Raw genomic sequence first — 23,620 nt, forward strand, 5'->3', positions numbered from 1 at the left:
TGTTATCTCTCAGTTAAAATATTTAGCTTTTCATAAATATGACTCCCTTTTGCTTTCTTTAAAGTGGACATTCCTGTGCTCTTTAATATTAGTCTCTTACTAAAGAGACGCTTGAATAGATCATTTATTTTACCTGAGTTTTAAAACTAAAAGGTTGCCATGTGTTAATGCAGTAATTACCATGCAGTTTATATGTGACTTGCAAACAAATTTCTTTCTCTTTCGTCAGTCTTTGACTTGTAGAAGTGAAGTATCATGAAGTATTCTGTAAAGCGTTTGGCAGACAGTGTGCGACACGTCGAGACGTTTGTTAAACACAGGCACACAGGAGGTGTGATGAAGGTCGCATGCACTTTGTAGCTTCCTTTATACAGCCAAGTTCAGCCTGTATCTCTGCGTGCTCTCTTTGGTGGCAGCAAAGTCTAAAGAACAACTTGACATTCAGTGCAATTTCTGACAGCAGAGCTTTGGGGGACGTCGCCTACCAAAATGCAGGGTTGACTCTTTTTGGGAAGCACTGCTCAGCTCCGGTTGTTTATTATTATTATTATTATTATTATTATTATTATTATTATTATTATTATTTCCCCTCCTAAACTGTATTTATTTGCCACGTGGCTTTGATGAGCCGCTCTGCCCCCGATCCTGGAAGCGCTTCCACCCGCCTGCCCTCCTTCCCCCGCGGCACAGGGACCGCCGAGCGGCCCGGCAGAGCCGGCAGGGATCAGAGCCGGCAGGGATCAGAGCCGGCAGGGATGCTCCCCGCTCCCGGTGGGCTGGGAGGCTGGGGCCGAGGTTGAGGAGACGTGCCGGGAGCCGGGGGCAGCGCCACCCCGGAGCAGCCGCAGGTGCCGGGGCCGCTGCCCTCCCGTGCCGCCGCCCGCTGCCGGGAGCATCCCGGCTTTACCTTCAAAATAGCGGTAGTAACAATAACATCAACAACAACAACATCAACAATAATAATAATAGCACTGAAGTTTCTAGCCCGTGTTTTTTCGGAGGAAAGGCTGAAAAGTTAAGCTCTAAACTGACAAGTACTAGTAGCACTAATAGCGCCCTCCCCCCCGCTATTATTCCAAAGCAGCCGAAGGGGGAAAGAAAAAAAAAAAAAAAACCCCAAAAAAAAAAGTGTTATTTATAAGCCGCTGCCGTTTTCATTAGATACGGGTCCGCCGGTGCTGTCGCTCGTAAGTTTGTTTCCCGGGGGCTCTGCGACTTCAGTCGGATTAATTAGAGAGGGCAGGAGGGGCTGGGATTCGCGTACGTGCCCTGCCCTCGCCGCGCTGGCGGGGCGGGGCGGGGGGCGCATCCCTGCATGCCCGCATCCCGCCCTGCCTCCTGCCGGGAGGTTACCAAAGGGTTAAGAAACTTGGCTGGAGAGATGAATGGCGCGGCGCGGGGAGGGGCCGGGCTGCGCCGCGGCGGGCGAGGTGGAAGGCGGAGAGGGAGGATCGCGGCTGCGGGTTAGGCTTTGAAAGTCAGCCTCGCAGGCATTGCAGCAGAGCCCCGAGCCGCGGAGAGCAGCGCAGCGGAGCGGAGCTCGGCTCGCCCTGTATGTGCGCGGGGATGCGCGGGGCGGGGGGGACGCGCGGACCCGGGGGTGGCGGGAGGCGGCGCGTCCTGCCCTGTCCAGCCCTGTCCTGTCCTCCGTCCTCCCGCCTCGGCTCCGGCAGCCGCCGCTGCCCGGGAGCTCAGCGCCGGGACCGGCCGCGGCACCAGGGCGGCGTGCGCGGCGGCTGCGGCCGGAGCGGCTCCGGGGGGCTCGGGCAGCCCGGCCGGGAGGAGCCGCGGCGGCTGCGGGGTGAGTGCGGCGCTGTTCCGCCGGGGAAATGGCCGAGCGGGGCGGGCCGGGCCGGGGCCGCGCTGCCGGGCGGCGGCACCGGGGAACAATGCCGGGGTGAGCCCGGCGCGGCGGCGGCCGCCCCGCGGCACCCCCGGTGCGGGCGGAAAGTTTGCCTGGCCGCGGTGGGTTTGGGGGAGCCGCCGGAACGGAAAAGTTACTAGTCCGTCCCCCCGGACCCGCGAGTGTTTCACCGAGCGCCGGCCGCACGCCCGGGCCCCCCCTTTGGCAGGGACCCCGCGCCGCCCCTCCCGGAGCGAGCGATCCCCGGGGCCGCCCGCTCGGTGCGCTGCGGCGGCGCGGGCACACGGCCTCGCTCCCGGGGCTGCGGGCAAGGCCACGCCGCCCCCGCCGCCTCCCCGGCCCTGGCGCTGCCCGCCCGCCGCCACCTGCGGGCCCGCAGCCAGCCCGGGGCTGCCGCCGCCGTCCCCGCTCGGCCGCGGCTCAGGCTCGGCTCCCTGCGCCCCCCAAAGATGCCTTCTCATCGCTTCGGGCTCCTTAGGGACGTCGCTGTTTCCTTTCTAGATTAAAGGTTACTTTTCCAGACGTGGTGGTTTCTTTTTTTTTTTTGGGTTTTTTTTTTTTTTTTTTTTTTTTGGTTGTGTCCCCGAAGCTCTCTAAAGGTGAATTTTAAAATTTTTTCTTCCTCTCACTTCCACCCTTCGTTTCTCCCTACAGAACATGTTGTTTGAGGCTCTTCTTTCTAAGTGTCAGTGGGTGTTAAGTTGGAAGGTAGTGAGACCTAACGAAACGTAGTATAGGCAAAACGGGGGCAGCGTTGTAGCGAGCCTTGTGTCTGTGCCGCACATTTCTTCTTCTCGTGTATCCTGGTGATTTACTGGGCTTTTAATTTAAAGAAGGATTCGGATAAAATGCTTGACCCATGTTGAAGGTGTTGGAAAAAAACAGTGGGATTTCTGGCTTTGGGAGTATGTTGTTGTTAAGAAGGCTGAAGTGGAAGTTGTCCTTTTTTGCCTCTTCTCTCTGGAATCTGGAGACTATATTATTCCTTGTTTTATTTTGAGAGGACCTGCTGCAGTGTCAGACAGCTCACAGGCTGATTAGAATTTAACTGAGTCATGGCACTATAAATGCTCAGAGATACCGTAAAGCTTTATTTAACAAAGAGTGTGAATCCAATCTGTGAAGACCTATGGGGAGGAAGCAGTCACTTGTGGAAAGGGGGTGGTGTATTTCTGAGCGAGTAGGGAGCATTTTCTTTAATACACAAATGCGATTTACTGCTTCTAGGGCTGACTGAACACATGAGAGAGTGACACATAAGATGCCAGATGACAAAAGCTCTCAGAGCTGAGGATATCTTGTGGTTGGGATCAGATTTAATGGCATGTGAGTAATTCTGCTCTATGGGCATCAGTAACTAACATCTTGGAAAGCACAAGTTCTCATCGAGAACAGTGTTCAGGCAGCATTGGGGTTTTTGCTATCTGAGGCAGCTGTGTTCCCAAACTTGTGGTAGAGAAGTTTGACTTGTTGTTCTGTCAGTGGTCTCCTGAGATGGAGTTGACATGGACTCGAAAGCAAGACAGTGAGTTAGTCATGAGTGAAATGTAGATGTGAGGGTGTTTGTGTTCTGTGAGTGCGATGGAGGAGGTAAGGAGTAGTGACTGCACGTTTTGGGCAGGGTGAAATCTGACCTGCTGCTAGACTGGCCTATGCTTCTGGGTTATCTAATGAGCAAGAGCTATCAATGGCTTTCAGGTTTTGTAGGCCATGCATGCACAGAATACAACATGCAGTCAGAGGCCAAACCATGCTGGATTGAGGTTTTTGGGTTTTTTTCCCTTCTAGTCTTTCAGCAGAAAATTGCAGATGAAAAGATGCTCTTCTTCTCTGCTTCCCATACTTTTCTTTTTCTAAAGTGAAAGATGTGCTAAGGAAAATTTATTATAGTCATAAAAACTGTGTTGATAAAGAAGCAAAAGTCAATAATGTTTTTATATTGTAAACTTAAAAGGGTGATCTAATCACTGGCAGTATCACCTGCAATGTTTGATAGTTGTGTTTGGGGTAAATTTGTTCTGTAAAAGGCATCAAGACATTTTTTTTTAAGTGATTCAGTTAATTCAAACGTCAATTAACTTTACAGTGCTCGTATTTGCCTGTAGTTTTGCTTACTGCACTATTTGCTTGAAAGAATTGACAAAGTCCTGCTTGCTTAAAGCTTATTTTGTCTCTTCAGAGCTAACTTTATTTTTCAGGCTTTAAGCACTGGCAAAAAGTTTCTATAGTGCCAGGTTTATTATCATTAGTGGTGAGAGCACTGTTAATTTTACCAGCGACAGTGCGGGGCATGACTACAATAAAAGATAAAACCTGCTTTGCACTGTGCCGAGCGCATGTATAAACTTGCCCAAGGCATTTCCCCCAGTCAGCTGTCCTGCTCTAGGGCTGTGCTTGACACCTCCTTGAAGAGCTATCAGAGAAGACATGAAGACCATAAGATCTTTGAATTATTATTTTAGAATAGCTCTTCAGAGCTTGCCTGTACCTCAAACCCCAAAAGTCTTGTGGTTGTGTTTCTTTTTCCTGTATGTGAATGTGCAGGGAGTGGAGGGGAATCCAGAAGAGAGCCTGGGGAAGTGTGGGGTTCCCAGCTGGGTGCCTGGTTTGGGGGCACAAGCTCCTTTTCCAGGGGGGGCTTTGGTGGCTGCCCTTCAATTCTTGGGGCCTGCAGTAGAGCAGGGATCATCTCCCACGTGCTGAGTGATGGGTTAGGTGGTGAGCAGGAGGCAGGGTTAATAGGATAGCTATCCTAAAATACCCTTTTGGGACAAGAAGTGTAAATTTTGAAGTATAAATCACTGCTGCTCAGGAGCAGGCAATGACAAGCAGAAGGATACATAGGTAGAGAATGAAGCCCGAGCAAGAGGAGAAGGTGTGAAAGAATATGCATAAATGTACAAAAAAATAGAAAGCAGAAATTTGACAGTCTGTCTAAACAGTCTTGAACTAAAGACAAAAAGGTTAATGGTAACAGCATTTGTGGTTTGCTCTTTCTTCCTGCCAGCAGGCCAAAACAATAAGAACAGTAACTCTGAGCTGTGCCGGCCTGCCTGTAGCAAACAGGGGGAGAGCTGGGGGAAGTGTTTAGCAGGGTTGTGGCATTGCTTTTCCACATTTTGGTGTTAGGGATTCACTAGTTGCATTGGAAAAGACTGAATTAGAGAGCAGCATGCAAGGGTTGGCACCCAGTACTTCTGGGTGAACATCTGGGATCATGTGAAAACTCATGTGTTTCCCAGTGGGAAGATACTCCTTGGGAAAAGTGGGCAGAGGGACTCTTTTGGTAAAGATGAATGCCTGCTCTTTAGGGTTTCTGGATTATTTATTTCAAATACTTGGAAATGCTCGCAGACCTATTTAGCACTTGAAAGAATTAATTTGGTAATTTATTTGGCTGGCTGTTGCAGGTCACTTGGCTTGATGGTTGAAGAAGGAGAATAGAAACTAAAACTCATGTAAATAAATATTCATGTGTAGAAAGGGGAAGAAGCAGTTGCTAGACATTTTAGCTTGGGTCAAACCCCTCCTGGCATAGTCTTCTCGTACTTAAATTGTTATTGGAGTTCATTGCTCTTGTTTAATTGCCTGTCTTGAGTGAAATTTTGTTTTCATACCACTTATTTCTAAATTGCCTTCAGCAGAGGAAAACCGATGTTGCTTGTAGACAAACTCGGATTAAAAGCAGAAGCTACAGATCTTCTGTTTTAGTCACTGGTTTCTAAGACTGTGAGTTTAATGTAGGAGAGAAACTCAGTGTTGGGAAAGACTTCTGAGGGCATGCTCTTCCTCCTCTCAAGAGAAGAAGTTGTGAGGGAGTCCTTGCAAAGAGATCATGTGCTAGATGTAAAATGTGTTCCAGTTCTGGATGAAACTATTATTACTATATAATAAATAAGGGAGTATTTAATTTTCTCCAAAAAATAGTCCATGAAGTTCTGTATTGAAATGTAGCCAAGCAGCAAGTCTTGCTCACAGATGAACCATATTTTTGTTCTCATTGGTTGGTTTTGTTGTTTTGACTTTTTTTCCATAGCAAACTTCTAAGGTTCATCTCTACCTGCTTTCTGCTTCTTCTTTGTGCGCCATCCCACTGTGAAAAGAGACAGGGAAGTGAACTGAAAAGGCTTTTTCAGTGATGTCAAAAGCAAGGCTTGCCTCAGATGTAAAAAGAAATGATGGTTCTTGCCCCAGGAGATGGCCTTGTTGGTGGTGTTTATGTTATCGCCTATCCTGCATTTGGTAATCCATAAAACAACAAAAATCAACATTACAAAAACCGTAATGAGTGGTTCATATGCAAAGAGTTTAGGAATAAAATACTACTCTAGAAAAGTTTCTTTTTTCCTCAATTTTTAAAACATACTGAAGGAATATGGAATTTTTACCAGAAATAATGAAATCTGTTGTTGTCTTTTCACTGAACTCTCATAAACCTTTTGTAGTTACTTGGAACAATACAAAAAACTTTTGAATACTGACCTAAAGGAAATCCCATCTGTACATTGAACCTTGATGGCAGTACTGCATGGAGTGTGTTTTTGTTTCTTGTTCTGAGTTTTTCCCTACTACATAGCAACCTCTCTTCTCTTGGAAGTAGGCATGATTAATTTCACCCACTTTTTAGTGCTGAAAAACATTTTGTCTACATCTATAGTATAGAGCAGTAATAGTGGAATTAACTATTTTTCTCAAATTCAGGTGGCTTGTTATTTTAATAATGCTGATTTCTTCTGCTCTTTGGGCCCTCTTGTCCTGTTTTTTATTGTCTACAAAAGATTTCACATCCAACTTACTTACCTTTTCAGTAAAACAGAATTGAGAAGGCTTTGAACTGTGTTTACTGTATTTATTAGCACCTTTGTCACTGTACCTGTCATTTCTCTGTTAATTTTTACTGTGATGGTAGATCATTTTTTCCCCCTCCTAACTGAATACAGATTTTCAGTGTTGAGCCCCTTCTGTGGTGCAGCTTACCTTTTTATTTTGTGATGTATATGGAAGAAGGATTTAAAATAGTGTCTGCATGTAGTATTCCAGGGTATTTACTTATTTTTCAGCTTAGTTTGCTCTACTGTTGGGCATCTTTTGTTGGGTCTTGGTGCTGGCAGTAGTCCAGCATGCTGCTGTTATTTCATGTCCCTGGAAGCTTTGAATAGGTATTTTTTTGGGTGATGACCCATTGCTCAACACCTGTATCCTTCTTCCCAGTTACCAAGCACATTGCAGTGGTAAGAGTGCATGGCTTACCATGCACTGGTAAGAGTGCATGGCTTGGACCCAAGTGGTTTTGTGGAGGGAGAAATTGTCAGATGTGCCCCCAGCACACACACTTCCCACTCTTCCCCCTCTGTCCCACCCACCTGTACCCACCTGTGGGGTCCTCAGTGCTAGAGAAATTCAAAATGTTTTTGTATGCATTTTTTTGGGAACAGAGGCTAAAGGTGTTGAAATAAGGAGAGGAACTCTCCCACTGCCAAGCAGAAGGAGGGAGGGGAAAGTTCAGCTAAGTGATGAAGAAAGTCTCTTCTTTTTTAATTTTTTAAAGTGTATTTTATTGTATTTAAAGTTGACTCTATGCATAATAAGCTTGCTGCTTTGGTGGTAACTCAAAGACCTTTAATAGTGAGGCTTGTCACAAAAACAAAGCTGAAATAGTAGAAATAAGAATGATCTGGGCTAGCTCTAAGCTTGCAACCTTTAGCAAAATTTCACTTAAGAATAATGTGCAAATGCTGAGAAGAACTTTTACGTTGGGATTGTAATGGATAACATTCTCTAACTAAAATAAAATAGTGTTATATATGATTCTTAAATCTCTCAAAAGCAAATATTACAATTTCTGCTGGTTTATCTTTTACTGACTAATTTTGTTGCATTTAGCATTGCACTCACCTGTTATAGTATACTCTTGTCTTTTCCTTATGTATATGTAAATTGATAGAGACTCTCTAGAAACTGATTTTGATGTTCATGGGTGCAAGTTTGAAGTGTTAAGCAGTAACCACTACATAGGAAGGAGGGCTTTCATGTCACAGCTGTTTTTTGAATGAAAGGAAGGAAAAGAGGATTCTGGCTTAGAGTTGAATGTGGATTTTGTTCTTGCAGAATAATGTCCCTTAGTACAAGTCTAGACAACATGAGTTGTTTTTACTAGTTTCACTCATGGTTCTGTCTGGAAGATTTTGATTTCTGAAGTTTGGAACTACATTTTCTTCTGATATGAAAATGTTACTTGCAGTTTGTACTAAACAAAGCATTGCTTTTTGTTACACCAACAGTAAGAAAGTAGATCAAGGCATATTAGGTAGGAAGGAACAATTTGTAGAATTTCATAGGGGGATTTCTGCTGTTCTTTTCAGATCAAGCATGACATTTTTGAGGAAGAAAATTAATGCATCCTTGGACTCCTGAAGGAAGAGGTTTCCTAATGGAACCACATTCAAGGTAAATCATTTGTTTGGGTTGTTTACCTTGTCTCTTTGTTTTCTTCTTTGTCTTGCCAAAGCTGTCAGACAGCTGTGTGTCATGTATAAGCCTTTTAGGATTATAATATATTTTGAAGTGGTAAATGTTCAAGTTAATTCCTCTCTTTTACTGTAAGAGTTGGGTTTTTTTTTTAGTATGTGTGCTGATTAAAGAAAAATAAGTATTTTTGTAATCTCTGAACTTTTTGTATGTAATTTGCTGTTAAGTTCTGATGATTTAGCCCACTTGTTTGGAAGGTAGCTAAATAGTGAAGAACTTGATTTACATGTAATTTCAGAGTGAAAGAGAAGATTAAATAACACTTACTGTGTTACCATCTCTCTTATTTTTTAAATAAAACACATCCAAATTGAGCTTGTGTGGCAAGGGACCATCACAGTAAAATCATTATTAGATATTACATTACCATGGCTTGTAGACATTTAGCATCGCTGTCATTTTGTTCGGATCTGCTCCCTTGGTTCTCGTTTCCTAAATCCTATTTTTCTTTGATACCAGGGAATAATTCCCCGAGTGTTGTCCAGTGATTGCTTATGTATATGCACTTTGGTTGGTGAGTCATTTTATTCACTTGAGTAGCCCCACTGTCCTCAGTGGGCCTACATGCGTGCCTAAGAACTTGAGAATGCTGATGAGCATAAAGAATACAATTTGGGCATGTAATGGTTGACAAGCAGTTGTTGTTTTGTTTCTTGTCTCTCTTAGGACTCATTTGCATTGCCTCCAGTGGCAACTTTTGTGAGCATTAGTAGGGAAGGTCTAGAAGCTGGAGGCAGTCATACCAAATCCCAGCCTGCAGAGCTTTCTCATATCCATTGTAATGACACAGACTGCAGATGCAAGGATATATTTTTCTCTTATTTTAAATAAATCCATGCGTTGTTTGACTTTACTCAAATACAGCATTGGTCTGTGTAGTGCTGTTTGAGCATCTCCAACACAATAGAATATAGCCAAGTGAAATCATTAGAAAATAAATGCACTTTTTAAATTGTAGGGATTTGGATTCAACCAGAATCAGTGCTTTGGAAATAACCAGACGTTGAGATTAGAAATCCATTTTTTCCCCCCACAAAGTTATTTCTATTTGACTTTTCAAAAAAAGAAGTTGAATGTTGCTGTAGTGCATTTAATAGTTGTCTGAGCAATTGTATTTACAGAAAAGTTAATAGTATTACTTGCTGGTCTCAGAATCAGTAAGACAGGCACTTTGGAATTAAAACATAATTAATTAATTAGCAATTTAAAACTGGAGAATTGTTGTGATCAGCAGCAGATGGTCTCTTATAGAGCTTTAATAGAACTTAGTAGACAGTGGCTTTTGTGGCAGCAACCCTTTTGAAATCTTCCACATCTTCAAAGTAATTCAAAGCTTTGGTTCAAGATTGTTTCCTCTTTGTAAAAGGGGGTCTATTTAGTCAGAGTTGCAGAAGCATAAACTGTAAAGAAGGATGTTGCACTAAGTGTTCAGCTTGTCAGTAAGGTGGTTAAGCTAAAGATTTGAGAATGTGTGTGTCATTGCACACATGGCTGGTAATCCCTGCACAGTTTGCGTTCTGTTTTCTGTTTCTAACCTATATTATAAAGCAGTTACGGGCAGTCATCGTTGGTTTTTTGGAGTGGGGAATAGGTTTGTTTACTGGTTATGAGCATTAATTGTGGAATACCTCTGTTGGTATACCAAGCTTGCTTGCATACATAAATAGCTTTATTGTGGAGTCCAGTAGTGTCTTGATCAGAGGTTTGTTCTTGTCACTGGAATTAGAGTTCTTGTTTAAGTCAGAGTTCTGGACCCTTAGGGTAGACTTTCTCCAAAAGAGTATCTGCATTAAAAACAGATCTGCTGGTCTTGTTTATGTTGTGTAGCCTTTGTGAATTAAGAGATAGTGGAGCAGGAGGCAGCCATGCTTTAGTTGAGCTTGCATAAAAGGAAAAGTGTGCAGCTAGAATGAATAAATCATGTCTTTAAGTCTGTGCAAGTCTGAGAAACTTCAAAGGATACAACTCACCTGGAGATGCATATGAGAATTACATACTAATAGTAAGTGTAACTATCTTGTCAAAAGAACAAGATGGTGACTCAGTGTGAGGAGAGTTGGCAGAGGCAGCCTTTAATTGAAGAGAAAATGGTCACTGTAAACCAATTATGTCTTATTTTTAATGATGGGTTTCAGAGAACAGTAAATGAGTGCAGTATGATCTTAGCTGATAGCATGTGCTTTTCTTGTTGGATAAAAACCCAAAAGCCTGAGGATATGAAGTTGCTTGCAGAAGTTTCACTTTTTTTTTTTCCCCTCACCTTACTCTGAAGAGGAAAAAGAAGGCTATGCCAGTGGAAGAAACTCCACTTTTTTGTTGTTAAACTGATTAGTATTTGAACATATTTTGTCTTTGAGGACTAACACAGGTGTTGGTAACTTGCAGGGTAGAGAAGCATCCGTCACTCTTTCTGTAGCTTGGCATTTAATATCAAAAGCAAACTTTTAGGTTTAACATATTTGAACTCGTACTAGATAGGGTTAATAGGCTAGAACAAAAGGTCAAAGCATAAGGCATTAGGCTTAATTAAGGGAGAGCAAGAGTGGCGGGAGTATGTGACAGTTAAATGGGTTTCCCACAGACTAATGTCTGTTACAGTGCAACCATGCCTCAACTTAAGTGGGTTATTTTGTGCAAAGGGCAGCCTCGATTAGCAGTTTGACATGCCAGACGTTTCTGGCCAATCCCATCTGTTTTGGAGGTTAAAAAGCTTACCTTTATGAGCTGATAGATTGATTTGTATGCCCGTCTGGTAAAGATTAGGAGTCCAAGGCCGATGCTGTAAATGCCAGTTATGGAATATTGTGCTTTCTTAGCCGCTCTTTGTTTAAACTGTGGTGCAATGAGGCCAGCAGCTCTAGAAGTGACCGCGTGGCATGGGTGCCACGGTGAGTGTTGGGCACTAGAAACACTCTGGGAGGAACATTTCCTCCTTCCTCAGGTTTGTTTTGAATGTGAGCCTGGAGGCTTTGGGCGTTTTGCAGCGCTTTCCTTGGAAGGGGAATCTGGCTTAGCGCGTTCCCACGTAAGACTCACGCCTCTTCCTTACTGCAGTCGCTGCTCGTGTGCTATCCAGTGGTTACCTGTCTCAGCACGAGCACTTCTGCAGTTCCAAGCACAGTTGGCTGCAGGACAGTTTTGGTACTTGAAAGGTTTCAGCATTTGTCTGAACTCATTATGCTGTCTGTATCCTTCCTGCTCTGCTGTTCAACTGGGACGACACATGAGTATTCTGTTGTTTTCCTTTGTAGCTCTTACTTTCAGGATAGTTTTTCTGATTGTGTCATGAGGTTGCCTTAGAAGCCTAAAATAAAATAGGTAGCACACAATAAGTTTTGACTGTGTTTCTTGTCATCTTTATGACTTTGTAAAGTCAAAGTTACATTACTATTAATATAAGACTATTAATAAATCGTTGATGCAATAAAACTGTTTTTGATAATGTTCAAGGTTCACACACAGTTGAAGGTGATTATCCTATTTTAAAATCAAGTAGAGGTCAGACTGTATTGTAAGATAACTGACTGTGGCCCAAATGGTATGTGATAGCTTCAAATCAAATGACAGTCCTCCTCACTTTAAATATATACATGGTTTAGAAATAAATTGTTAACTTAAATTGCATTTTGTTTAAGATACTGATTACCTTCCAGTGCATTTTGTGACAAGCAGGGAGATAGATGCATTCACCTAAAAGTTACTTTTAAAGCTCTCATTTTTAAGGCACTGTGTAAGGTTTCCCTGTTCTGTCTCTTTTCCATTCAAGCAGTGACACTTGTAGCTAAATATAACTGAGACGTATTAGAGACAAATTAGCATTTGGCACCCTGCATTTAGCATTTCTACATTAACTTTTAGAAGTAGTCACCTGTCAAATGTTTCTTGGTTTTCTCTTGCAAATGTGATTATATTTCTCTTCTCCATTTAAAAGAAAATGAAATTGGATGATAGCAATGATTTGCTATTTGTGCTGTAAAGATTCCGTGTACCTGAGCTATATTTTTTCTGTGGCAGCTGTGACCTGTTCCTAATGAGAGTTCCTAATTTGCCAGTAACTTGTCTTCACTTTAGGAAGCTCTGTAAGAGCACCCTAGTTTTTCTTTTTTTCTTGTGAAAGTGTCTTCCTTTTACTTCTGTTTAAAATGCCTAGAAATATTTACAGCGTCCTTTAGGATGAGCAAGGCAACATCATTATGTTGCAGTTTATTTAGTAACATGGAGCTGAAATGGGCATATGCAGCATCATGTTCTCTATGGAATAATATCTATTTAAATGATTTGGATCTAATACATATTTACATGAAAAAACGTCTTGCCCTTCTCTGTGGGGAGAGAAGGTGAACAAGCATAAATTTTATAATACTCATTGCTTCTCTTGCACTAAATCAAACTTAAATTGCAGAAGGTTGCTGGCTTGAGAGTTGTATAAAAAGTGCTTGGCTAGTAAAGTAGGGTGCAGGGAGATTTCTCTAATTTAATACTAAGAAAACGTTGTCAACTGCAGTATATTGATATTGAACTGCCTAAATCCAAAAGCTGTACTTTAGATTTTTGTATATGTATATGAGCAATAATTTCATGGTTATAATGCACAAAATGTAATCCTGAAATGATCCATCAGTGCAGCATGCATGTGTGCTCCATTTTGGCTAATTTGATTGCTATTGATCATATCTGAGCCATTATCTAATATCTTAGGAATGGATGGACTTCGTCTGTACTTTTCTGCTGTTTCAGGGCATGTCATACTTTATGAAGTTTCTTGCAACAGTCATTGTTAAAAGTTTTTTCTAATTGCTGTTTGAGCATTATTGGCATTTCCCACTCTAGGTGTACCATGGATGAAGCAATGAAGGTGTTCACGTAGCATTCTAAAAGTTGCCAACTTGTCAGCTTAGTGTTCCCAAGTATAAAGGCGCTGTACCAATATTCACTAGTTCTCAGTGATATGGATGTATTTTTTAAAAGTATATTTTATGTTGTGCCTTTCATTTAGAATATTATCAAACATTTGCATAAGGTGTTCATACAGCTGGATTGGTCATTAGGCATTAGAAATAATTATGAAGTGTCCGTTGCTTTCGACTTTGAATAGTCTTCAGAAAAAAAAGAAGATGTAGACTTTGTCTTTGGTGTTTTAGAGGATTTGCTTTTTTGATCTAATTGATGAAAAGTGAGTGCTTGGTTGGTATCCCTGACCCTTTGCAAACTGGGTTAGAAAGATGCTGCACAGTCCTTGTGAACTGGCCGACTATGGATTTCTCCTTATTTTAGATTTCCATACTCTTTGACCTTGTAGTTGTTGACTTTGGTCTGGAACAATTTCAAAGTCATGTAAATGAATGTAATTAAGGTATTGCTTATCATCTTGGAGAGTTCACAATGATGCTTATTGGCTAGAAAGGTTTGTTTACTTAATATGGAAGGTTAATAGAAGGTTAAATTTTACTGTGTAAAATGGCTTCATAATGTTTTTATTTAGAAGCTGAAGAAAATAGTGTTTGAAAAGGCAAATAATAGTTTTATTTGACCTCCATGTGTTTCCTGGTGCTTGCATTATTGGGAAAATTTATCTTCATTGCATAGTCTTATTACAGTTTTCCTTTCTCCTTGTTTTACAAAGGGAACCTCTCAGAACTATTTGGAGGCCTTTGTGTACAAAAGGAGCTACATTAAGGAAGGAAGTGCAAAAATGTTTGACAATAATTGCTATAAGTAGTCCATCCACTTCCACTCTGTTGTTTGTTCCCCCTCCCTGTTTTTGCCAGAATGAGATTCAGGCTTTGTTCTTTGGTGCTTCTTTTGTCTTTATTCCCACTGTTGCAGAAATGCAGTGAGAAAGCAGCACGAAACAGCAGGGAGGAACATCAAGATGCTGGTTTCTGCCTTCATTTCTCAGGCAATAGAAGGAACTGGGGCCTGGGCCTCTATTTTCTTGCCAATAGCCTTCAACTTTGTTTGACTGTAGTTGTTTTGCTTATCATTTATGGAAAAAATTGCTTGCCTGAGTGGGTTGGTTTTTTTTCCCCTCCACTTAGGAGTTTTTGTAGTTGGCAAAGAGATGAGTACGTGACAAGTGTCATACTAAACAGAACAAAAAGACCCCCAAAAAACTTTTTCCCACACCTTTTTTGTCTCATGGTGTTTTTCTAGGATTGCAGCTTCCAGATGGAGAAGCAGACATCCCTGCTGGGTTGGGAGATCCAAGCAAGGGTGTTCTGCCAGTCCTACACTGGACTGAGTTTGGTGGGGAAGGACAAAGCTATGTGGAACGTGGACACAACTGTCTGCTCAGATTTCTGGATCCATTTGGGCAACAAGGATTGCTGGCTGTGTTTACCTTATTTTGCAGAGTACTTGGTTTTTGTAATTTCTCTCATCTAACACAAGAATCATGTGGGCTCCTCGCTGTTGAGGTAGCTAACTTTCTTCTGTTTACTTGAATTTTATGTGCTAATTATGCAACAGTGAGAATATCCTTCAAATGCTCATTAATTCAGTGAATAGTCTTGTTTGACTGTTTCTAGATTGTGGAGATGCTCTGCAACTCAAACTCAAGAGCACCCCTTGCCCTCCCATTTTCACAAGAGCTGAAGGTTTCATGTTCTCTTTTTCGTAATTGTGAAGACAGGACAGATTTTTCTTGAATTTACAATAACAACCATAAATTGAAATGATCTAAAAGTGCTTTCAGAAGGTGGATAGCAAAATCTCTTTGGGTGAGATGTGAGAAGGATAAGAAACTAAAGTTGAAAAACAGAATATAATGATCCAAAAGGCTTGAGGACGTTGGGGAGGTGCAACACCACAGATAAGTGTGAAATCCTTCAGTTTCGAAATCAGGAGTGATGCTGTTGAGTTCTCAAAGTCCAAAATTTCACCTGAATTCCAAGATCATATGTTTAAGTCCTAGAACTCCCAGAATAATGGATCTCTAGAGCTGTGTGGTTATGGGAAGGAAAGGCAAAACCAGCAGAAAAATCCCCTTAATCTGTTAGTTTGGATCCTGTTTATAAAAAATAAGGGAAGAATCTATGCCATTCTATGCATCTTTGCCATTCACTTTTGCTTAGCTAACATACTAAAAGCAGCACTTCTCCAGTCTGGTAAACAATGGCCATGTAAGAGTGCAGAATTTCTTGAAGAAAAATTTTGTCTTGCCTCTGGAACTCCAAAGGATTTTTCAAGAATCCGCCCTGGTCCTCTGACTTACTGGTCTCTGACTTAAGTCTCTGCTACCTTAAATTTTGTCCTGCTACAAAATAAATGCAAAAAGACCGTTTAATAAACTGTGCTGATAGTATTTTGTAACCTCTTTGCACTCCCTCACATAGGTTTAACTGTTGAGATGAAAAGATAACAAGGTTGTGCAGAATCACATTTACTGTTTACTGAACTCTGGCTCATCTTTAGATTACAATATCAAACATGAAAGTTTGAGCATGTATTGTGGATATAGCTCTTGAGCACAACTGTCTGGACTGCTTGCTCACAAACTTTTTTTTTAAGCTTGTTTGTCATATGCCCAAGGCTGTCTGAGCATGCATATGACCCAACTGGTTTTTGATCTGAATGCATAAAAGGTCACTTTACTGAAATTTATCTTCTGGACCTCAAGTTTTACCACTAGTGATACTCTACTGTGAATTTCCTAAATGGAAGAAAAAGGATCTGTTCAGTGTGCCCTTCAGGCTTTCCAGGCAATTTCACCTTTGCCTTACCCTGCTCTGCTTTTGTTTTCAGAGTATTCTAACATTTGATAGAGGAAGTGAACAGTATTTGGACACTGTTTTTGGGGTAATGCTGAGTATTTTGTGTTGCAGTGCTGTATTCCTCTAGCTCTGATGTCTCGTCCAGGCAAATGTCAGCTGTATTCTGTCTCTGCAAAACTGAACTTGAGCATTAAAGGCAGGTCTTAAAATATGCTATTTGTGCTGATGATCACACTACTTCTGGGTCTTCTACCTTATGACTTTGTTGTTACTTTTTGAGGAAAAATTGTGCATGTTTCACAAGATACCAGGAGCACAAAAACAATCAAATTTCCTCTGTTCTGGCCTTCTGAGGATATCATAGGCCACTGCCTCTTAAGTAGATTTGGAGCCTCTGATACCAGTTACTCTTTTGGATAATGGACTGTATGAATTTAACATATAAGCATGCTTGCCTCCTTTTCCTGTCCTCTGTAAAGGTCACTGTACAGGAGGGAAAGTTGAGTCATGGGCTATAAACACTTGGAGGTCTGCTATCTGATCTAATTTTTGTTAGCTTATTGCTTGGTGCTGTGGCAGGTGGACTTTGTCAGGTTTCTCCGTGGCAGTGCTGCTGACCTTGGTGACCTGCTCCATTCCTGTGCAGAAGGTTCCTTCCCTGCAGGGAGATGGCACAAGTCAGGGTGTGTCATCTCCTCGCTCGCTTCTCTACCTTGCTGAGCAAAGAGACTTGCTTGGAGATGCAGCTGTCCTATGTGTCTTAATTTTATTATTTTTTTCTTTTTAATCTAAAAACTTGCCCATGTCCCGTGGACATTGTCTTCGGGATTCAGAAAACTCTGGCAGGATGTACCGCATTGTAGAAATAGCAGTGGTTGTTTAAATAATTCAGGAAAGTAACTTAAGATACTGCAATATTTCTGAATATTGCAGATATCATGTTGATGGGAGAGAGACTATGTGAAAGGGTGTGTCAAACAGGTGTAGTAGAGCTGGTGATATTGGGAACAGCAAATACTTCTAAGAGTGAGAGGGAAATAATGGATGGGAACCATTTTTACAGTTCCTGAACCCCTTCCATCTGTCTGGGATGAAACACCTACCGTGATCAGCTTTTTAGGCATTGTCAGTTTTGGGGTCGTGTTTTGTTGGTTGGTTTTCAATCCCAATTTAGATTCTGTAGTTAAGATATCAATCAAATGACCTCATACATTCTTGTTTGGAAGAATTAAGGCAAAAAGGCACTTTATGGCATAATTGAACTTGTAGTGATGCAATTTACTTGTAGAAATTTTAGGGGAAAGAATGTATTGATTGAAGTTTAGGAAGGGAATTATGTTTATTTTGCATCTTTTGAATCTTTCTGGTAAGTGAGAGCTTTATTCTTTCTGGGTAAAATAGGTCTTGCTTGGATGGATCAAATGTGAAATTTTTAAGTATCAATTATGGAAAAATTGTTTGGAAGCTACTTACGATTTGAAGAGTTCAAATAATGCAATGCTCTTCAGTTGTAATACATAAAAATGAGATGGAGAAACAAACACATGCTTACCTTTCAGCCTGCATAAACAGCCTCACTAATTAAGATAAGGGCAAATATCCTTCCTAGTTTCCTTTTTGATTTAATCATTAGACTGTATTAAAAATGTGTAAACATAATTCATAAACTCACTTTCCTGAGTTCTGACTCCCTGTACATGTGCTGGTGTGTTCCAGCACTGTGTTCCTGTATTTGTTATTTACAAGTGAGTCTCTTAAGATATGTAGAAATAACTGGTAGTTACTAAAATGAGATCACAGAAGAGAAGAAAAAGATGTAATATCTGTGCTTTTATTAGCTCTCACTTGGTTGCCTCATGTGTGCTCTTTAGTCTTTGCAGATTGTGTAATGTGGAGAACACGTTTTTGTCTGGAAATGCAATAGTTTATTTGAGGAGTTCAGTGGCCATGGTATGGCTGGGAGACTTGCCTGGATTTGACCTGCACTGGATATTTTGATACTCTGTGGTCTGTGGGCACAGCTTCCTCTCAGTTTACAAGTGCTGTTTACCACTCCTTGGGACTATGCACGTAAATAACGGAGGTCTGAACTAATGTCAGATTAAATTTTAGTCCACAAAAATTGCTCATTGAGCATCTTACGTAAAGTAGCTGGTTAAATCCCTCTCCCCCCTACCCACTCCTTTTAATCACCATTGCATTGGTTTTCCCAGCTCCTTGTAAATGGAATGTGGAGAACTGGCTTAGTCTAAAGCAACTTACTACTCCTTAAATAGTTCACACTGACATCAATGGTTGTCTGAAATCTGTTTCCTTTCAAAAGATTTGTGATGTATACAGACTTTCAGGTACAAGACTCTTCTAAATAAAAGCATATAAGCAGGCTTGGGTTAAAATTGTCACGTTTGTGAGCTAACATAGCTAAAGCTGTAGAATTCTATCTGGTAAAGAGAACTGCCATAAGGTTCAGCTACGTATTTATCCTGTAAGTCTATGGTGGGTTTATTTGCTTAGAGAGATACTGTCAAGCCTAAGTCTGGGCTGGTTACGTTATAGATGAAGGCAGGCATGCTTATTTATACTCTTTTCCTTGAAAGTTGGAGAGCAGCTCTTTTTTTCTTCTTTTTAAGCCTTGCAGCATTTAATGAGATGGCTTCAAGTCATCATCTACTGTGGCAGAAAGTACATGCAATAGCATGCCTGCTGTAGGAAGTTATGGCTCTTGCCCTGTAAGTGCTGTGCCCTGTTCCTTTCTACAGGCTCTCTATCCTTGTGTTGTTTTTTTTCTGCTTTTAGTGGGAAAGGGTGGGATGCAAACCTGTGGCAGACTGACTTCAATGTCCTTGCAGCCTGCAGTAGTGGAACAGACTCAACATGGATATCTGGGCAGAGAGAGGGTGAGAAGTGTCCAGACTCAAGTTTAAAAATTAATCTAGGAAGGACATTCTAAAAATAGATTAGAGCATGTGAACATAAAGCTGTGAGAAAGGGAACGTAAAATATTTTGGTCCTAAAAGAGGCTTTTTAAAGGGATAGCTGTTTGCGTCTCTTTCAACATGCCAAATTTCATGTTTCTGATGCTTAAAAATATTCTGTTTTTAAGGGAAACCTGTCCTGGTTTGCTTTCAGTGCTTCCTGCTCTCAAAAGCTTTGACACAGAGTGTGAGAGAACATCAGGCTTAAATGGAACACACCTAAATTTAGGGGAAATAGCCCTACTGCCTGCACAAAGTGAGCTCTTTTTTAGAGGTAAAGGTTGAGCTTGTGACCAGTTAACACTGTTTCTAATATGTTGACATTTGTTTTAATTGTTCCTTTTAATAGCTACATTGCAGTAAATGTGCCTTTTCCAAGGAGAAGTCAGTCCCATAACCCCATACTACCTACTGATTTCAGGGGGAGCTTAGCATGAAAATTGGTGAAACCGTAGGGTCTTCTGTGAGTTGGTGTTTGGGTATTGTTGTTTCCTTTTGCTGGAAGGACCTAGGGAACAAGTGATTCCACCCCCAAGTCTGCTGTGGTTTTCATTTCCTATGCTAATGAGTGTTTTGTAACACAGGAGCACAGAAATGGTGGCTGGAAATAGCACTCCATTGTGTTTTGGAGCAGAAAACCACATGCACACACTGAAACAGGGCAAGAATGGGACTGTTAAAATTTGACAGGCTAAAATGTGTGGGGTATTAAGTTGGCCAGAGGATCCTGTAGTAGGAGAGCCATCCCAGGGTCCCATGGGCTTATGCCAGCATTACTTCAGTTCAGCACTGACAAACACCTGGTTTTAGTTGCATGGAGCCATTATTTAACAATAGAACACTGGAAAAAGATGCTTGCTAAAGACTAGCAGGAAGGGCAACATCTTTGTGGCAGTGCATTGCATGAAATTAGCTTGTGGAGGAGACAGGGACCAGACTAGGGCTAGGTATGACAACAGGTAACCCTCTCACCAGAGAGTCTATATTCAGAAACAAACAGAGCAAATATCCCTTATTTTGGTTTTTATGTTTATGTCTCTTCTTGCTAGACTTGGAGATTAGAAGGCACCTGTGCTTTAGTCTGAGAAATTAAAGTACCTCTCTAACTTGAGCTCATCATGTGGAGGCAGAAGCTCTGCTGCCTGCGTGAATGAATGATGCAGTCAGGATTCAGTGTTAGCAGTTGCAGTGCTCTAGCACCCAGTAAAGAATTTTCATTTTAAACAGCTGCCAAATAATGAGAGATTTTGCTTGCACAGAAGCTGGCATTGCACATGTGAGGGAAAGCTTGGGCATATTCACTTAATTTGATACGGAAATACAAGAGAATAGCAAGAGTGACTCCTTATAGATAAAGACAAAGTACACAGGTTTATATTACAGCTCAGTTTCAGTCCTGCCACTTCACTGGTACAAGCATGGGCTGTGGTATTGCCCTCGTGGGAGCAGTTTTAAAGACGCGCAGTTATTTGTCATATTAAAAACATAAATGTTTGTGCCATCTTCATTTCCTGAGCCCACTGCAGGATGAGAAAAGAGAGTGGTGTTACTGATTAGAGTTGGGAGAGCTGGAGGATGTCTAAGGAAGGCTTTGGATGAGAGCACAAGTGGAAGTAAAAGAAAGCAGGAGACTGAAAGTGAGGATTTTTTATATACTTTATTTCTGCCTCCCTCCTCAGTAGGCTCACCTGAGCCTCCCTGCAGATAATCAAGAACAGCAGCAAGAGCTGGGTTAAGTAAAAGTTAATAAATAAAATGAGTAATGTGCGTTAGGTGATTCTCTGAAAAAAATGGCAGCTGTTTCCTTCTGAGAGACTGTGTCAGTGTTCAAAGTTTTCTGGGGGTTCCCCCCTCCCCCGTCTTTATTTTGTCTTTCTTTTCCATTTTTATTTTTTTGGCACTTCTCCAAAGTAAAGAAAACACATAATCAGGTATTTAAGTAGAGGATGTTTCTGAATCAGGTTTATGAGATACCCTGCTCCAGTTTTGCTAAAGGAAATTTTATTAAAACACAAACCCTGACTCATCTGTTTCATGTTCTTTCATTGTAAAATACAACACTGCCATAGTTAATAAATGACTATTCTAGCCTAGTATTGGATGAAAAGGGAAATACTGCTACAGTAACTTCTGAATGCATCTGGTAATTGGAACTAATTTAAACAAACATAACCAACAAAAAAAATGTATGAAGACCACTCATTTCCATCTTTAATCTGTGCAGCTGATCAGCTGCCTGCATTAGGAATTTCCGTAGGTAGCCCCTGGTGTGCAAGAGCTCTGCTCTGAAGACCACAGGAGACCTATCACAAAGTATTGATGCCCTTCTGTGAATGAAGGGGTAGAAGACGCACATTTGGGTATTTCCAAATCAAAAAAGCCTTTTGAAAAGTCTTAATAGGTAACCAACATTTTGATGACTAAAAATATGTGTATAAAGTCCTGGAATGTCTTGATTGGGAAGGCATCCATAAAGCCTGTCGAGTGAGTCCTGCTCCTTGCAGGACTACCTAACACTAAACCACATGACTGAGAGTGTCATCCCGAGGCTCCTTGAACTCTGGCACCCTTGGTGCTGTGACCGCTTCCCTGGGGAGCCTGTTCCACTGACTGACTGTCCTCTCAGTGAACAACCTTTTCCTAATATCCCAATGGGCATGGGAAAGATCTGCTCTAGTCCATAATTGCTGGGAGGGTCACCAGACTTTCTCCTGGTAACACAAGCAGACTCTGGTGCTTCCTGTTGGCATACATGGAGAAGTGCTATGCACTTCTTCCTACAAGTACTTTTAGGGTTAATTTTGATTGTCATAATATTTAAATGTTTTATGCCCTGCCTGGATCTGATCTGTAAAGTAGAAAAAACACCCCAACTTCTTAAGTAAATATGTTTTAGATTGTATGTTTTATATTTGCGTTGTTGTTGCGTTGTTGTTGTTTATTTGATTTTGATGATTTATTTTTGAGTGGCACTGGCTAGGTTTTTAGAAAGTTATCCTTGACATAGCTTTGTATTTGGCCCCAGACTGTTACTTGTAAAATTTTGGACAAAGTGCTAGTTATCTTTACCAGCAAAAGAGCTTGTACGTGGGGGAAAGAAAGCCTTTTTATATTGCCATTGGACTAAATAAGCTGTCAATGGTCCATAGTACTGAATGTGCTGTAATTGTTGAATAGTTCCATTGACTGATAAGTTCCTTTTCTCAAACATTGTTCCTGCTTCGAGGAGTTATTTTGGCACCTGTATTTTTAAACTTTTGAATAAAATAATACAAATACTGTTGAACTTGCTGTAGACTTTAGGTTTTCCAGCTGTGTTTGGGTCTATATGAGGTTATCAGGTTGTATGCTAAATATTAACTCGGAGTCTGCTACTTGAGTATTGTATTACTGTACTGCAAAGAAATTTTATAACAATTCAAATGGGCACTTGTCCCATATTGGCTTTGCAGAGAACTTCAAAAACTACAGACATACTCTAATCACATACAGTTATCTATAATAAAATTATTATTTCTGGCACTTGGACATCTAAAAAGCATTAAGAATCAGCAGTTCTTAAATGCGAAAGAAAATATTGATTACAATTTGGAAGCCTGCTATGAGTTATGGAGCACAGCTCTATATATTTTCATCTTTTGCTCTTTAAAAATTAATTTGTTCCTTTTATGCCTGTTGTATAAAAGGCTGCATTGTTCAAGGTGGGCAGAGAAGTCAGATGAGCCCATAGTTATTTTCTGTTTCAGCTGTATGAATTGAAAGGGTTCATGGAGTTGTTTCTTCTTGTCATGAACTCACTAGGTACCTGAAAACTGTCTTCATCTGCTGTAAGACATTTTCAGAAATAACTGGAATATGTGGAAGGACATACCCTTCACATGGTAGCAGTTGTTCCAGAATCTGACCTCCTTGACATTGGATTTTCTGAGTAACTGAGTCACCTGGTCTTGTGCTCTGGTCAATCAAAAGATGACTTGCTTTTCCAGGTAATCTTTCCCTTCCAGTTAGAAATGGCACATGATTTACCTTCAGAGTATGTAGAGATAAAAGAAGCAGCAAACAGAGATAAAGCAGTAAAGGCAGGTGCTACTATGAGTAGCACCTGCCTCTGGAGCATATCACCTGTCCTTTTATCTAAGTGTTTTGCAACTTGCTGGTTTTTTGAGGTAGGTACAGCCAGCAGGCCCCCAACCTTCTGCATGAGGATGCAGAGAATGTACTCAGGAGGTGGCATGTCGCAGGGGCTGCCTGTGACTCTGTGACCTCCGTGCGAAGCCACGGAATCGCCAGCTCTTGGTCAGTGCTCCCCAGCTCCGGCCGGCAGCGGCGGGCAGGAGCGGCAAGAACATGCTCGGGCAGTTCTTCAACAGCTGCCTGGCTTCCTTTTGGCTTCTGGGTACAATTCAAGGTTTTGGCCTCGGTTACTTTTAAGCTTGATGTGACTTGAGCTCCGGCTGAGAGGCTGCCTGCTTTTTTTTTTTTTTTTTTGATCCAACATAGCAATTAACGTCAACTGGGATACTTGACCTAGATCATCCTAG

At 41.5% G+C, this 23,620-nt stretch overlaps 1 protein-coding gene across 1 annotated transcript in view; it reads left to right on the forward strand.

Moving 5' to 3' along the window:
• The first annotated feature begins 669 nt into the window (after positions 1 to 669).
• Positions 670 to 23,620, forward strand: part of NRIP1 (nuclear receptor interacting protein 1) — a 74,005-nt gene continuing 51,054 nt past the window's right edge. Inside the window, exons 1-2 of the mRNA XM_053970484.1 lie at positions 670 to 1,552; positions 8,227 to 8,311. The gene's annotated coding sequence lies outside the window, so the exon portion shown is untranslated. The remainder of the gene's footprint in view (positions 1,553 to 8,226; positions 8,312 to 23,620) is intronic.

Source organism: Vidua macroura, chromosome 2, assembly GCF_024509145.1.
Source record: "Vidua macroura isolate BioBank_ID:100142 chromosome 2, ASM2450914v1, whole genome shotgun sequence".
In the NCBI taxonomy this organism is placed as follows: domain Eukaryota; kingdom Metazoa; phylum Chordata; class Aves; order Passeriformes; family Viduidae; genus Vidua; species Vidua macroura.